The following is a 12,278-nucleotide window of genomic DNA, read 5'->3' as shown; positions in this document are numbered from 1 at the left end:
GTATTCTCCCGGAGTAGGAACCATAGGGCTCCGCCACAGTAGGCTAAATTGCCCGACCCTACCCACCTCTCCCCATTTCCAGTGGCAATCAAAATTTGTCGACCCTATTGTCCTTGTGTCCCATCCCTTTTTCATTTCATCATCGTTTCATGTTCATTTTATCATCAATTTCATGTTCATCGTCTGAATATAGCTGAAATATTGCTGCTCGGACGTTAAACCCCAACAAACAAACAAACAAAAACACCGATAAGATTGTTAAGAACTGGTTTTTATATGCAGCTGCTCGAAAGGATGGGCGAAAGCAAAGTGTTGAGAAGAAAAAAAAAGTAAGGGAAACACAGCAAAAACAGATATTGATCAACCATTGTGAATTCTAGGAATTTAGATGGATAAATTGTACATAGTTGTATTGTTTACATGATACATTGTACATTTATGAAAAACCTGTTTTTGAAAATTATATATATTGCGATTTTATTTTTGACTCATTCCTATTGCAAAAAAAAGTATGACAAAAAATGTATCAATAATTATTATATTTTTTTTACCAAATTCGAATCTGTTGAATGGCTGCCGTCTATCATATGCACTTGAAAAGATCTAAATTTCACTTGAGTTTTTGTTGATTAAAATATTTCACAAATGATAATAAAAGATAGAAATAAGAATGTCCTTGTTTTAAGTTATTGACTTCTCATTTATTGAAATATATTCTAGGTTATGTCATATTGGGTGTTTATTCTTATCAAATGCTTGCTATACGCGATAAAAAAAAAACATTACCGGGCAAATTGTTTTTGTTTCCAACTAGAAAAAAAAATTAAAAAGCACACTTTAGTAATCACTATTCCCTCTAACAAACCGTTGGTAGTACAGTGGAACCCCATAAACCGGCCCCTCTGAAAACCATTTATTTTTGGTCCGGAATTAAGGCTAGAAACCACTAATTCCACTTCCCATAGGCTTCTCTGGACTTTACCTTAACTTTAACCTGCAGAGGACTATATATCAGCACGATTCTACATATGTCAGCTCACAATCCACAGAATGGCATGTGGGGTTAGCAGACTTGCAGTGCAGTACTGGTCACTGGAAGTGAAGTGTCTATAAATAGCATGGGAAATCCCAGTGTTTTCACAAGATAGGGGTATATTTAGAAATCATTATGGAGATTAGGCTTCACATCACAAGAACCAAATGCACCTATAAAATGTACAGAAATGTTTTTCCTTTCAGAAACTGTTTAAATTTTTTAAATGAGATGAGAACTTTTTTCACAGCACTATGAGGAACAGGGGTAATTTCTGCGTAGGACTATTTTTTGCGTACGTACCAAATGCTCATTGGTTGAATTGGTGGTCTGTAACCTTAACGCCTATATATTCAAGTAAAAAAGTCCTCTGAATACCGGCCCCTCTAAATTCCGAATTCCGGCCGTACATTCTGGTACTAAACATGTTTTCATACAATATTGACCTCTTAAAACCGGCCGACAAAATCTGTTTACCTGAGAAATCGGTGAACCGTGATATCTGTCACTCTGTGTATTGATTATTGATTGACATATTTTACATGTAAACCATTGCCGTTGGACTATTTACCTTGTTACGTAAACATGTCAACAGGTGCAAATCGTAATTAAATGTAATTATCAAACATCAAAACAAAATAATTAAAACAAATTGGCTCGTAAAGATACTGATTAAAAGGCAATTTAGCTTGCACACACAATGATCGGCATGGTTTACCACATGATTATTTTTATTTTGTTTTTAAACCCATGAATATCAAACGGTTTTGTAAAAGCAGACTTCATTTGATTTAAATAATTTTTCCGACCGCGGTGCATTCTTTTGTCTTATGAGTAAATTAAATTAAATTTATGGTTTCATTTCATTTGGCTATAAATTTTGAGCGTTAAATAAATTAAAATCATAATTAAATATTTCGTTTTACTTGCTAGTTCAGTTGCTGCTAAAATTATTCATTTCATGTTAAAATGTCTAAACCGCCTGCTAAACGTCGCCGCATTGAACTTACTCTTGAAGACAAAATTAGTTTGATAAAAGAGTCTGAAAAGTATCCTAAACCATCTCAGAAATCTTTAAGCGAGAAATTCGGCATAGGCAAAACAACAGTTTCCGATATTCTGAAACGCAAGTCCGAGTATCTTGGCAATTTTGAAAATAATGACAATCTTCAGAAGTTCAGATTTGCAACTAAAAGTAAGCATGACAATTTGAATGATCTTATGTGGGACTGGTTCCGTCAAGCTCGTGACAAGGGCATACCGATCTCAGGGCCTATTATTCAAGAGAAAGCATTAGAATTTGCCGGTCAATTAGACATTCCAGATTTCAAAGCTTCGAATGGGTGGTTAGAGAAATTCAAAGCTCGTCATTCTATCAAAGCTTTTAAAGTTAGTGGCGAAAGCGCCGGTGTAAATTTAGAAACTGTTGAAGACTACCGTAGTCGAATTCCAGAAATTTGCTCCGAATTTGAGCCTTGTGACATTTTTAATTGTGATGAAACCGGTCTTTATTACCGTTACTTACCAGATAAGACACTTAATGCTAAAGGTACTCGTGTTGAGACAATTTCCAAGTGTTTTAATTTATGTGGATTTCTCTTTTCATCAGATGACAATTCAGCTGAGAGCGATTCCGATGATGACGGCGACAACATCCCACTGAACCAACTCGCTAAAATCAACAGTGTCGCGCAAATCGATCCCGAGACATTAGCCACATTTGATCAGCATGTGTCGATTGAAGATGACAGCGACGATTGGGAACAAGCTCTTATCGAAACACACTCAGCCACAGCCGAAACAGCGACCGGTGATGCAAGCGACTCCGATGATGATCAAACCAATGAACTTTCCGATAGTGAACCCGATTTAACATTAGAAGAAATACTTGCATTCAGCAAACGTTTGAAGAAATTTGCCTTGGTAAAGAGCGATAACTTTCTTGATGTAGCACAAGATTTGAACTCTAAAAGTGAAACAGCAATTCTGCAGAGATGTTTGAAGAAGAAAAAGGTGTCTGTTCTAGACTTTGTTAAAAAGTGACTTTGTTGAACAATTTAACTTTATGTCAAATCATGATTAATTTTGTGAACATGTTTATTTTATAATGATAGTGCCGAATTTAGTGACTTTTATGAACAATTAATTCAGCCATGACAATTTTTGCGAACATGTTTATTATACAATTTTAGTGCTTAATTTGTCATAAATAAATATGGTTAAACGTCTTTGTTTTATTTAAGTTGTGTTTGTAGTTTATGTTTTCGCAAATGGTAATTTGGTATTTGGTCGTACTTTTTAACCTGTGGTTTTGGTTCAATGCACTTGTTTATCTTATTTTGTTTTATTAAATATGGTGTCATCCGCATGAATGGATTGGAATACTTATTCATATACGAAATGAAGAGGTCTTATCCACGTGGTCTTATGCTTTGTACATTTAAACGCTGACAAAGATATACAGGTATTTCAAGGTCAGTGACCCCCCGATATCGATGTATTTATGGTATTCTATAAATAAACTTGTAAAATAACAACAATATGGATATAAATAATTATTCAATGTATTCATACATGTATTACAAAAAAAAAAAAAACATTTGAAAAGATACAATGCACTGCACAAACCGTCAATATTCTTTAAAAATGAAATGAGGGTACTTTGCAGATATAGATTAATCATAGTTGTATACTTCCGGAACCAGTTTCCGGAGCAACAACATCAGTCAGTCCCAGTGATGGCCGGTTTACAGAGGTTGCACTGTACGTTGACAAGTTGATGGAATATAGGAAAAAAGATGTTGGCAATGTGTCATACATGTCGGTTGATAGACGTTGGGCCAAATCTCTGACATATCTACCTGTTATAATTTTTGTATATAGCTTACTTATCTTTCTGATTTACATATTTATTTTATGTATGAGTATTGAATGCTTTACAACTCTTCACTTTGCTTTGTACTTTGATTTTGTTGAAAGAGTTTTTGTTTGGTGTACTTGTTATTATGTTTTACAAGACGGTTTGATAGAATTATTGTTTGACCACTCTCACTTAACTAAAGATGAATCAGGTGTAACCTAATTGTGTATTGGAATTGAACAATATAGAATGAGAGTGGGTCTTTTTCACAATTTTTAACAAATTATAAAACTAAAAAAACATTCAGTCTGCTCGATGCTTTTTGTATTTGCATCATGATATTTAGTGTAAATAATCTTTCGAAATTTACATGTATTGTGAAAATCTATTTTTCGATAATTCGGCCTTCTCTTATATCCAATTTGTTACATGCAGAGCGAGGCGACAGTTACAAGACCGATACTGTTAAGGGTAAGAGTTTGATCAAGGAGTCTTCTACTCCTAAAATTTGTCTTATTTTCATGCTCATTTTTATAACTGTCTGCATAGCTACCTTGTTAATCATCGGTGGTATAGAAAGTAACCCTGGTCCTCTTGATGGAAATAATACGTTTAATGATTCAGATAGTTCATTTTCATCACTTGAAAATTCATCAGTGACTTCTAAGATATGCGATATGTTTTCTTCATCCGTCTCATTTGTTCACTTGAACATACAAAGTATAATTCCTAAGCTTGAATTAATTGCAGCTGAATATGAAAACTTCGATATTTTAGCTTTTTCCGAGTCATAGTTAAATGATAGTCATACTGATGACGCCGTTCACCTACTGAATTATCAAACTCCATTTAGAAATGATCGTGGACATGGTAAAAGTGGGGGAGGCGTCACTATCTATGTAAGGGATAACTTGAGTGCACTAAGAAGGCATGACTTAGAGGAGGATGGTCTGGAGGGTATTTGGTTGCAATTAAAACTTAATGGTAAGAAGGTCCTGTTCTCCACTTTTTATATTCCTCCAAATAAGAACATCGATATCTTGGGAAAATTAGAAACATCCTTAGAAAAGGCATGTGAGGACAATAGTATTGATTATATTCTGGTCACGGGTGATTTTAACGACAATGAATTAGATCCTCAGAAACAAAAGGTAAAATCTATGCTTACTAAATTCAGTTTATCTCAACTAATCGATAAACCGACGCACTTTACGGAAAGTTCTTCATCTTTGTTAGACTTGATTATTACTAACGATATTCATAGTCTAGTCTACTCCGGGGTTGGCCCACCGCTTATTGACCAAATTCGATACATTGTCCTGTAATTGGATTTATAAATTGCCCGAAAATACACTCGAGGTCATCTAAGCGTAAGGTCTGGATGTATGACCAAGGAAATTTTGAAGATTTCAATAATATTCTACGTCGAGTAGACTGGGACACTTTTTTTGAAACGGAAGATATTGATTTTATAACCAATAAAATTACGAAGAGTATTATAGAAGCAGCCGACGCTGCAACAGAATTATTACGGTTCGCAAGGGTAGTCCGCGTTGGCTTACTAGCGATATACGGAAAAACATTCGTAAAAAAAAAACAGAATTCATAGAAAGGCGAAAAAATATAATCGCGACTCTGATTGGGCAAAATTTCGAAGGATTCGTAATATTGTGAATAGTATGGTGCGATCAACAAAAGACAGCCATAATAATGAATTGATTAGTAAACTTGTCAATGGAAACCCGTCTAATACCAATTGGTGGCATACTGTTAACCAAATATCTGGGATTAAAGGGGTGGAATCTAGTTTTCCACCGCTGATAAAGGGGGATAATGTTATATTTGACGATCTCGACAAGGCAAATGAGTTTAATAATTATTTTGCATCTCAAGCCAGGGTCGACGACTCTAATAAGAATCTTCCGTGCAACGCCGAGAGTAAGTTTGATAGCATTATACTCAATGAAAATGAAATTGAGGATGTGCTGTCAGTTTTAAACTCGTCGAAGGCTTCAGGTCCAGACCTTATCAGTCCAAGATTACTGAAAGAGGGTGCCACTGTTTTAAAGTATCCATTATGTAAACTTTTTAATCTATCCCTACGTATTGGCATCTATCCTTCTGGTTTGAAAAGAGCGAATGTTACTCCCGTTTACAAAAGTAAGGCTCCAAACGAGGTAGAAAACTATTGCCCTATATCCCTGCTTAGTGCTGTCTCTAAGTGCATGGAGCGTTGTGTATATAAACATGTCCATAATTATTTGCTTATTAATAGTTTATTGACAAAACACCAGTCTGGACTTTCTAAGGGGGACTCGGCAATTAATCTTGGATATTTCAAAATAAGCACTTAACCAAGCTTTGATAATTCTATTGAAAAGTTCGGCTAATTTTTGTGATATATCTATAAATGTACAGTTCCTTAATTAACGAAAACATCTGAAAAATCACCTTTCGTTTTTTTCTTTATCCTATATTATGAGCTATCCCCCCTTTTCCTCCAAAGCACCCCTTTTTTCATTTTTTCTTGTGGCGAACACGTCTGTAAACTCCTCACTCCACAGGTAATACAAGAGTTGCTATCCCCTCTTAAGACAATAATACCAGAGGCTCAGAGGCATTTCACTATTCCTGCTAAATCTGGTATTATCCCAGATAGCAAACAGATGTTGGCCCAATGACATTTTGCTCATCGGGCCACCGTCATCCCCAACGGTTGGCGCGACGTTAGTTTAAACTTATTTTATTTCATATAATCATAAATGTGATAACATACATACAAATATAATAGATATAGGATCCTGAAACAAGCATAGTTATGCTTTTATAAATCTGTCTCCATAACTTTGTTTGTTGGGGTTTAACGTCCGAGCAGCAATATTTCAGCTATATTCAGACGATGAACATGAAATTGATGATGAAATGAAGATCAAATGATGATGAAATGAAAAAGGGATGGGACACAAGGACAATGGGGTCGATAAATTTTGATTGCCACTGGAAATAGGGAGAGGTGGGTAGGGTCGGGCAGTTTAGCATCCTGTGGCGGAGCCCTATGGTTCCTACTCCGGGAGAATACCACAGTAGGGTTCTTTAACGTGCGAGGAACGTGGCATCTTTCCCAACACGGTGCACCACTATGGTTTGCGGTCAGGTTTTCCGTATTATAGCCTGACAACCCCAACATGTAACACACCTGGGGCACACATCCCAGATGCTCTGTGGGCAAAGCGCCCTAGCCCCCGACGAGGGTTCTGAGCACTATTTAGTCGCCTTTTACGACAAGCTTAGCGCTGCTGCAGGCCTATTCTTTTAACATCCGGACCTGCACGGGGCGATTTGGACAAGTAACCGATCGCAAAAATATTTGTATTGTTCGGTTTAGGTAGAATTAATAATGTTGGCCTAGTCTAAGGGACATAACTCTAAAAAATCATCTAAAGTTAGTGTAAAGCGTTTTACTTAAATCACATGTAAGCATCGAAGTAACTTTCATTCTATTTCAAATTAATGCTTGAAAGTCTTTGGCGATATGGAATATAGAAACATACTACTGATTTCAAGAGTTATTTCCCTTACCATAAGTCTAGATATTTTTTTACACTGTACTAAGAAGCATAACAATAATTTTCTTCAATCACTTGTGATTTAGGTGCTTTAAATAAACCAAATTACGAACACAACCAAATTATTTTGTGTTTACACTACCCTATTGACCTAATTGTTTCAAGTCCCCGTTAAGAAAGTTAATTTCTCTATAGGTTGTTAGCTAATTGTTTCTCATAGTAGGCGCGTTTGATCATTGAGTTATTAGGCAACGTATTACAATTTCCTTTATGAGCAAATTGCGAGCTAAGATAATGCCATCTACAAACCCATGCGTCATTGAGCGAGATAATTACTTTGATTATGTAATTTGCAGTAAAGCTAAGATCCTTTGATTAGAACCAGAAACAGGATGTGTATAACATGCGTATCTGGGGCCAAAGACTAGATCTAGACAAAACGTCCAATCAACTTAAACAATAAACTCAAGAAACTAGTGAATAGATGAGGTAGCCAGACACAACGTCCTGGAGTATTAACAACGTGCCCAAGGAGTATATGTTATCTGTTTTTCTATAAACGGCCCCATGCAGGAAGGGGTGTCAAAAGAATAGGCCCGTAGCAGCACTAAGCTTGTCGTATAAGTTGACTAAACAGTGCTCAGAACCCTGGCCGAGGGCTAGGGCGCTTTGCCCACAGGGCAAATGGGTTGTGTGCCCCAGATGGTGGAATGGGGTACCCCTGGTATGTTACATGCTGGGGTTGTCAGACAATAATACGGAGAACCTGATCGCGAGCCATAATAGTGCAACGTGTTGGGAAAGATGTCACGTTCCTCGAACATTAAAGAACAATTCTGTGGCATTCCCTCAGAGTAGGAACCATTGTGCTCCGCCACAGGAGGCTAAATTACCCGACTCTACCAACCTCTTCCCATTTCCAGTGGCAATCAAAATTTGTCGACCCCATTATTCTTGTTTCCTTTCCAATTCTTCATTTCATTATTATTTCATGTTCACTTTAGCATCCATTTCATGTTCATCGCCTTAATATAGCTGGAATATTGCTGCTCGGGCGTAAAACCCAAACAATCAATCAATCTACAAACCAAGTTGCTCATATGTAAAAAACAAATAAAGTAAATGTTCCAGTGCTCAGATGTCTCAGATAGTGAAGATGACCACACCAAACTATTATCGAGTTCTTGGTTCAAACCCTAAAATGTTTGAAACCGGAATGTAATAATTGTGACAATATCATATAGATAACAGATCTTGTGTTCTTCCATCGAAAAAACTCTAAGAAACATCCATAACAAACTTTCTTCAAATGTATTTTCCTTCTACTTCGGCTAGATGTAGTAATTGGCGATTTTTCTAACTTTCAATAACCAATGATAATTATTAATCAAATACTGTTATGTTTACTTTAGTTAGTGGCCGTCTTAAAAAATGAGATGACACCAAGGTCCATTCGTAAAGGTTATTTAAGGAATGACTGTTATGTTTTTAGGTCTTTGAAGAAGTAACCTCAATCACGTAGTGCACACTACTGCGTAGCAGGTTATTTTCAAGTGTGCACCAGGAACATGGAGGTAATTTCTTTATAATTTGAGTTTCTTTATAAATTATAACAGTCAATTTATAATTTAATTTAAGTATCAAAATTCAACGAGTATATCATTAAAAAGGTATGATGACGACAGTCATTACGAAATACGGTCTATGATTTATGGACGAAATTTTGTATCGAACTTACCCGTGTTACTTCTGAAATAAAATAATTAACCCACAGTAAGCATAATATATATGCGAGGTACATATTGATAACAAATTGAATCGGCCGAATGGAGGAAAGAAAACAACCATTTAAGGATATTCCCAGCTCTATTAATGTACCATTCTGTGTAAAAATCAGGCAATGAGTGACACATCATTTATCTCAATTTGCTCTATATTCAAATGCATCTACGAAACAACTGAAAAGCTATTCAAATTTATCCAGCAGAATTAGTGACGTAGATATGTTTTGATTGCTTATATCAGGAAAAAGTGCGGGAAAATGTTCCCGCCATTTTTCCATAAAGCATTTTAACTGAATTTGAACTATCAATATCTTAAAAACAGTATCCCCGTGCAGGTCCGGATGTTACAAAAATAGGCCTGCAGCATCGCCAAGCTTGTCGTAAAAGGCGACTTAATAGTGTTCAGAACGCTCTGCCAACAGAGCAACTGGGATGTGTGCTCCAGGTGGTGGAATGGGGTACCCCTTGCGTGTTACATGCTGTGGTTGTCAGGCTATAGTACGGAAAAACTGACCGCAAAACATAGTGGTGCACCGTGTTGGGAAAGTTCCCACGTTCCTCGCAGGTTAAAGAACCCTGCTCTGATAGGAGTAGGAACCTTTGCGCTCCACCACAGGAGGCTAAATTGCCTGACCCTACCCGTCCCTCCCTATATCTAGTGGCAATCCAAATTTGTCGACCCTGTTATCCTTGTGTTCCATCCCATTTTTCATTTTATCATTTCATGTTCATCGCCTGAATATAGCTGAAATATTGCTGCTAAACCCCACAATCAATCTAAAAAAAGGCAACTTTACAAATACTTTGACAGTGATTTCTTAGGAATGTGTTTGTTTGTTGGGGTTTAACGTCCGAGCAGCAATATTTCAGCTATATTCAGACGATAAACATGAAATTGATAATAAAATGAACATGAAATGATGATGATGAAATGAAAAAGGGATGGGACACAAGGACAATGGGGTCGACAAATTTTGATTGCCACTGGAAATAGGGAGAGGTGGGTAGGGTCGGGCAATTTAGCCTCCTGTGGCGGAGTCCTATGGTTCCTACTCCGGGAGAATACCACAGTAGGGTTCTTTAACGTGCGAGAAACGTGGCATCTTTCCCAACACGGTGCATTTTACAACTTCATGATTAAACCACTATCAGTGTTTCTGGGAAAGAAAGCAGGGTATCTAGTGAGTTTTGTTCACAGTTTTGCGAGGATCTGACGTGCAAAATTATATACGAAAAAATCTGAATACAAACAACAAAAGAAATTAAAGCAGATGTTAAGGGTTACATGCTCTAAGACACTTTATGGTTTTTAATTCATTTACAGGTATAGGAGAACAAAATCTTAAGAAAAGGAATTGCCGTCGATTTATTTTTCAAATGTTTCTATTCAGATGGAAATTATAAGGAAATTATTTATGTAAAGAACCAAACAATTGAAATGGAAATAAACAGGCAAAAGATAAAAAATGACATGATTTGCGTAGCAATGACGCATCATTTGAAAATGCGACTTTTTGTTACGGAGGTGTAATTGGTAACAGAATGTTTTCTTTAAATACATCGTATGTTAACTCACAGTCAATAAGAGGGGGCTTTAAACAATATTTGATAGAATAAACGTCCAGTCAAAACTTCCAACGGTTGAATAGGTTACACAGCGTATTATGCTTTAGCAATTACATATTGATGCATCTAGACCGGTATGCAAGCTCCTACCTTATCTTTTTATGGTTATCTTAACATTGAATGTTGAATTAGACAGCCAGAAGTGCTTTCCTCGATAACAATCATAATAATAATGCTAGATATAAATTTGTTTATGTTAATTATACGATATGCTAATAACTTTTGTGTTAATACATGTGTTTGCTCATAAATAACATGACAGAAAATAATACACTATAAAAAGAAACTAGTGCATGCAATAACTTGTGAGAGTTACTCATAACAGTCAAAAAGTGTGATTTTGAATTAATAGGTTTTGGTAATATTTCTGGCTTGACAACGGCAGCTGCAGTGCATCAGTGGGTCTTCAATGAACGTCGAGGAAACCCTAACACTACAGGGCAGACTGCGTCTGACTCAAAAACAACATTTTACACAGGTACAACGAAATAATTAACTATCTGTCTATGTATAAATGCTCAACTACATTTAAACAATGTATCCACAAAATTTCAACTTTTAATTTTAAGTCTTATAAAATTTGACGGGGGTAACTTGGTGGGCTTAACAGTGCGCCTTAATGTAACTGTATAGTGCACCCTATGTCGTCATCGTATGTATGTTGAGCCCCGTGCAGGTTCGGGTGTTAAACGAATATGCCTGCAGCAGCGCTGAGCTTGTCGTAAAAGGCGACTAAATAGCGCTCAGAATTCTAGCCGGGGGCTAGGGCGCTCCACCACATAGCAACTGGGATGTGTGCCCCAGGTGGTGGAATGGGGTACCCCTGGCGTGTTACATGGTTGTCAGGCTATAATACGGAAAACCTGACCGCAGACCATAGTGGTGTACCGTGTTGGGAAAGATGCCACGTTCCTAGCACGTTAAGCACTACTGTGGTATTCTCCCGGAGTAGGAACCATAGGGCTCCGCCACAGGATGCTAAATTGCCCGACCCTACCCATCTCTCCCTATTTCCAGTGGCAATCAAAATTTGTCGACCCCATTGTCCTTGTGTCCCATCCCTATTTCATTTCATCATCATTTCATGTTCATTTTATCATCAATTTCATGTTCATTGTCTGAATATAGCTAAAATATTGCTGCTCGGACGTTAAACTCCAACAAACAAACAAACGTATGTATGTTGAAAAAGTCCATACTGCGGGTTTGGATTATTGCTATTTTAAGTAAGTCGCATTTCGGAATATTAAAAAAAAATCGCAATGTTTTCTGAATTTACAGTAATTGCGTGTTTACATGTAGTATGCTTTATTCATACACATTTGCATGCCGAAATATATAATAATGACACGACGTGTAATTCGTTTAATTCTTATGTGTGGTCTTCCGTTTCTTCTTTACAAATCACA

At 36.7% G+C, this 12,278-nt stretch overlaps 1 long non-coding RNA gene across 1 annotated transcript; it reads left to right on the top strand.

The window, feature by feature from the left end:
- The first annotated feature begins 3,388 nt into the window (after positions 1–3,388).
- Positions 3,389–11,723, top strand: LOC148610417 (uncharacterized). Its single transcript, XR_015914723.1, has 3 exons — positions 3,389–3,507; positions 8,952–9,033; positions 11,222–11,723. It is a non-coding gene; the product is annotated as an uncharacterized LOC148610417 (long non-coding RNA).
- Positions 11,724–12,278: the final 555 nt, after the last annotated feature.

The sequence above is a fragment of the Perna viridis genome, chromosome 8 (assembly GCF_037379345.1).
Source record: "Perna viridis isolate PV_CMFRI_1.1 ecotype Kerala chromosome 8, ASM3737934v1, whole genome shotgun sequence".
NCBI classification, from domain to species: domain Eukaryota; kingdom Metazoa; phylum Mollusca; class Bivalvia; order Mytilida; family Mytilidae; genus Perna; species Perna viridis.
This window is presented reverse-complemented; position numbering and strand designations above follow the sequence as displayed.